This window comes from Cupressus sempervirens, chromosome 3 (assembly GCF_028749045.1).
Source record: "Cupressus sempervirens isolate cs-2001-9-10 chromosome 3, ASM2874904v1, whole genome shotgun sequence".
Taxonomy (NCBI): domain Eukaryota; kingdom Viridiplantae; phylum Streptophyta; class Pinopsida; order Cupressales; family Cupressaceae; genus Cupressus; species Cupressus sempervirens.
This window is the reverse complement of record NC_143120.1, coordinates 992931574-992937521: the sequence shown is the minus strand read 5'-3', so window position 1 is coordinate 992937521 and position 5948 is coordinate 992931574. Positions and strand designations below refer to the sequence as shown.

General features: G+C 27.6%; 1 pseudogene; it reads right to left on the bottom strand.

Annotated features, from left to right (window-relative positions):
- Positions 1-1043: 1043 nt before the first annotated feature.
- On the bottom strand, positions 1044-4034 carry LOC149570091 (agamous-like MADS-box protein AGL66; annotated as a pseudogene).
- Positions 4035-5948: the final 1914 nt, after the last annotated feature.

The following is a 5948-nucleotide window of genomic DNA, read 5'->3' as shown; positions in this document are numbered from 1 at the left end:
ATCAAATCCTGAATTTGATAGTACAGGCTTGGCTTGGAGTTGCACGTCTTGCAAATCTAAGAATAGAGTGTTTCTCCTTGCTTACGAGAGTTGAAGGTCCCAAGTCTTTTGCTTCAACTTTACAGCTACTTTCAACATGGGTTCATTGAACACTATCTGATTCTATTTATTTGTAGACTTGTAAGGAGCCTCCTTAATTATTTTAGGAAGAGTTGAAATGCTACAAGATAAATGCAATGTGTGGGATAGTATTGTAGTATTCCACAGACACCCGTTGAAATAAAAATATATAGAAAATGAAAGTGACAATATAATGATGAAGTGTAGGCGAATTCTAGCGTTAAAAATATTAGTAGAAGAAGTATTAGAAAAAATAATATGGAATTACTTCCTTCACATATGTTAGGCAGAGTGCTTTGTTTTAGACATCAGAATTAACATTTACACTATCTCAGTTTAAAGAAACCCTAACTGCAATGGAACAGTAAATTTAAAATGAACATTTTGGATTCTCTAGGTGTAAACAAATTAGCCTTACTCTGAAATTAATGGAAGAAAAATAACAGCATAAACAACTTTAAAGAATAATATAAAAAATAGACAACCAAACTATATCATTAATGGATATACATATGGATTTAGTTTGTTTTGGTGAATCTGCATGTCAAGAAGAATAGGAAACTCAGAGGCTTCAAATATTGTTTAAAAAATTGGTATTTTTTCAAACAATTTTTTTTTTTCGTCTGTTGCAAGGAATCAAAAATCAGAAAAAGTTGCTTTTCTAAATTATAAGAAATAAGTATTAACTATTGTAACTTTGTGTAGTAGAATTTAATATTGCAATTTCATTGATATTTTGAAATGTCAAAATGTAAAAATTGGCACATGAACTAATAATTGAAACAAAAAATTGCAATGAAAAATATATGTTTGAAACTAATTACAGTTGTTTGAAATATTTTTAAGATCCTTTCTGGAAAAATAAATCTAATATAGTTTTCAAAAGTGTTAGCAAAAACATTATAATCATGCATATCAATACATTACATCATTGATGAAGGTGTCATCAAGTCCACCATATGTTGATTGCCATTTGGATGGGAATATTATTGTAGAGCCATAATCACTACCCACCATATCATGCTCAACATGCTCATCACTATTGTTGTCTTCAATAGGGAGATTATAATAACTCAAATGTGATATATTGGATTCACTTGCATGATTTCCAAGTTGCATACTTCCATTGCCTTGTTGAAAGGATGGATAAATTGTTGTAGCCATGCATTCTCCCCCACTGTCCCTTCATTTCAAGAAGCCAAACACTTATTCAATGTCAAAATATTTGTAAACATTTATCACTGCCATGAATAATACAAGTTTTAAAGACATACCTAATGCTAAAGATGCCATCAGTATTGGCAAGATCTACAGAGTTTTGGTCTCTTTGTGATATCTGGCTTAACATTTGACTCTCACTTGTATTATTTTGTGGCTGCAAATATCAATATAATTAAAATTAAAATTTATAGTTAACAAAATCATTTATCATCGTTTAATGTATCTATTTCTAATGCACATTAGTATGAAACATTTTTAAAGTTTAGCTAGTATATTCCATTCATTAGATATGACAAAAGAAAATTTTTGGGCATTGCTCAAATGAAACATATTTGTATATTTTGATCGGCCATGTACATTTTGAGAAAAAAATGGAGAGAAAAGTTTTGGCATTCAATAAGTTATCTCTAAATGAAAATTTATCTTCACTGATATATGGAAAATATTATTTAAAAAAACAAAATTTTGATTTCTCACAAATAGAACATACCTGCATATTTGATTGACCATGGATGTTAGCTTGGCCATACGAGACTATGCCAGATTGTTCAAGAAAATTCTGTAATATATTTCAAAATTGTTTTGAAGAAAATTATAATTTTCTTAGAATTTGAAAATGATATAATTATCAAAACTAATTGTTATACTGGTTTTTTAATATTAAAATTTGTAAGATATGTTTACAAAAAGACATTTAATGAAATAGAAGTGGAGTTCTTTACCCTTTTAAGTTGAACTTTAATTAAGGATTCTTCCAGAACTCTCTCATAATACTCTGCATCCTGTACTGAAGTTATCATATTAGGACCTGCTTTCAAACACCTGCAAATTTAAAATAAAAAAAAGAAATATTATATGAAACTTCAATATATTTATATAATTTTTTCATATTTATGTTCTTTACAAAATCAAAAATAGTTCTTTAAGATCCCACAAATACTGCCTGGGCATTTGATTTATATAGAAAGTAACAGTATGATTTTCAATTTTTATTTTTGTAATTTTAGTGAAGGGGAGGGTTACAGAGCGAAGGAGTTCATAGAAAGGGAGGGATAATTTTATTGGAAATTGAATAAAAGTATAGGTAGCATTGATATGAACAGTGAAATCAATGAAAAACATTATTGGATATTTTTCATATCAGTAATTGCACATGTTTAGATGTTTTTAAGATCAATTTACTAAATTACAATGTAGTATAATTTAATGGAAAAAATATTACTTTAGATTAAGTAAGAGACTCTACCTTAGTGTTGATTCTGCATTCAGTAGTTGCAATTTCCATGTATTAATTTCTCTTTGAATCTCCTATAAATTTATCATAATAATTATACATCAAAATTGGATCATAACTTAAAAAAATAGAAATCATTGTTCTTTATCATGGTGAAATCAAGCATACCTCAACATTTGGAATGTTTCCTGAGTTGTTGATGATAATGCATAGTCATGGATAGAATGTAGAAACACTCATTAGTAAGATATTACTTAGTAAAAAGGGTTTTACTACATGTACAAAAATAATAGATAAATTTAAAAAAGACCTTGATAAATGATTGGCATGATCATTGTCGCTCTTCAATTTCTTCAATATTTCATTTAAAAGCTGCTAAGACATATCATAAAATAACATTTATTTATGTCTAATTCTAAGATTTGGTTTCTACATTAATAAATTATTCACAAAAATAAATTACACCAGAAAGAAGAAAAATTAAACTAAACATTGTAGATTGAGACTTACTTCTTGATTTTGAAGCTTGTATATTTGTCGTATTTCAAAGAATTTATACCAAATAGAGAACAAATATGACAAAAATATTAGTTATAAAACCAAACTAAACATGAACATAATTTTATTCAAAACTTAATCTTATTAGAGGTATGTAGGTGAAAAAGCTAAAAGAAAGTGGGTATAATATTACTGTGAATTGCAATACATTTGTATACAAATTGTCTAATCAAACATTCATATAAGTGCAATAATGGAGCAATCTTGTTCATAGACAACTTATAACTAAGATTAATGAAATTTTATATTTATTCTTTGTAAAAGATCTATCTTATTAAATGAGTAATTTGATACAAGAATATTGGAATTGAAGTGAGCATATTATATGTAAAAAAATAAATTGAAATGTAAAAGTAAATATTATGAATTTCATTTTTATCTTTTTAAAATATTGTAAAAAGTCCATACCTTCCTCTCTCATATTCTAGTAGATCAACGTAACGAACTATAACATCTTCTGTCAATCTAAAAAGAAAATGAAAATTTAATATTGTAGTATAAAATAAAATAGAATGAACTTTAATTGAGAATTCCCCTAATACTAGGCATTTATTTCATATGAAATACTATACATAATCCAAAGTATATTCACCATATTTGAAGTGTTCCTTAAATATACAACATATGAAATAAATATTTTTAGTAAATAAAACTATCTATAGAAGCAACGTAGACATTAAAAACACAAGTTATTCAATGGTTCTAATAGAGCTTACCTTTTCTTTCCAGAATAATGACTGAGTTTTCCAGAAGGAGAAAACATAATAAGTGCAATATCAATATCACATAGAATAGAGAGTTCATAGGCCTTCTTTGTAAGTCCATTTCGCCTCTTGGAATAGGTAACTTGTCTATTTGTATTGCTTTCTATTTTCTTGATCTGAAGCTTAACTCTTCCCATCACAAACAATATGTAATATATATAATAATAAGATTTATTTGAGAGGAAAGGGAGAGTACCTATATAAAAGTAAAACCAAACTTATATTTATCTGCATTATTCATTTAAAATAATAAAAACTCATTAGTAAGATGAAAAATAATATTTAAAAATACAAAGAAAATTAAATATATTAACAAAATATTCAGTCATATATTAAAAAAGAATTATCAATTATTTCAATAAATAATTACTAAATGTTTCAATAAAACATTCAATTTAATATAATGATATGTTAAGAATAAAATATAATTGCTAATTAGGAAAAGTAAGTTATAGATTTTAAAGAAAATGATAGGTTTAACTTGTTAAAAATTGGATACTGATTGAAAACATATGATTGAAACTGCAAATAAATTGGAACTAAAAATACTGAGATCTTGTGGATAGCATGGTTAAAAGTATGCTACTGCTAAGAAGCATTTTATTTATAATAAAAATTTCATATAATTAAGATGCAAAAATATATAGATCTGTCCATTTTTTTTCCCTAATGCAATAAATAAAAAGGATGGTTAATCTAACAAGCTGGTTATTTGATCAACTTGAAGTTTTATTCCTACTACAGAATACCTGATTTGTTTTTAATCTTCAAGTCAAATTATGAAATGTGATTTTTTTGATAGAATACTGGTAGAATGGACTAGAAAGGTTCAGGTTAGACATGCATGAATACAAATGAAACCCTAATGTAGTTTAATAGAAGACAGAAGAATACTGTTGTAGTTTAAAACTCAACAAACCATTTGACATTTTTCAGGCCTACTTGGACTCCATTTCTGAGGACCATGGTTGTCTGGAAGATGTAAGAGAGTGTTTGAGCCATAAATAGGGCGCTTCTTCCTTGGCTTGTGGAGAAACTTGGGAACAAGGTGATGCATTGGTTGCCTGCTTATCTATGAGGAGCTCAAAGAGCTACTAGAATTTGGGGACGGGTAGCTTGTAGGGCGGCATCTACCTGTAGCAGCATTGTGGAAATAAAAACTCATGGTGAAGCAGCATTATTATCTTTGTTATTCATTCGAAATCGTAGTTGATATATCAAACAAAATATAGCATGATTAGTAGTTATGAGTGATTAACAGTGTTCATTGAGTGTATAATAGCTTCCATCTATATTTTTATCACGTTCAGTGATCTATTAGTAAGAAGAGGAAAGTGATCATCGACTAGTGTAGCCTATGTTTAGTTGAATATGATGTTTTAGATCGTGTTAGTGATCCATTAACATGAAAAAGAGAGTGGTTCTTGAATGCCATTCTCAATTAAAGTTGCTTTCCCCCCCCCCCCCCCCCCCCTATTTGTTGTTATGCTTGTTCATTCAAAATCATTCTTACAAAGTTCAAATATCTCATTTTTAAACAATATATATCATTAGTTGGTCTGAGTTCTTCTTTCTTAATCACTTAAGTTTGATGTTTTTAGCTGATCGCATCTAGTGATGCATCAAGCTTACTTGAAAATGATATTTTGGATTGTATTTAGTAATTTATCAATATAAAGACAGAAGTATCATCCTAAACTTCGTGTATTATTAGACGCATTATAAAATATATGATAATTGAATATAATTTAAATAACTATGCATTATTGATTGAAGAATATACATAATTAAAACCAAAAACCAAACACTACAGTCCACCAATGAAATCTTTCCTTCCAGTGTAATGTTTTTGAAGTATTAGATACAGTTTTCAGTGTAATGCTTGCATGTATACCAATACAGAGTTTTCTCTTAACATTTATTCTGTAGATTATAAAGTGATTAACATAAATCACTTTAAAAGCCCACATAATTTATTAAAATTGGAATTGTCACTTTCCCTTCTTTTATAATCTTAACCAAATTCTTTATTTCAAATTAATTCTCAATTT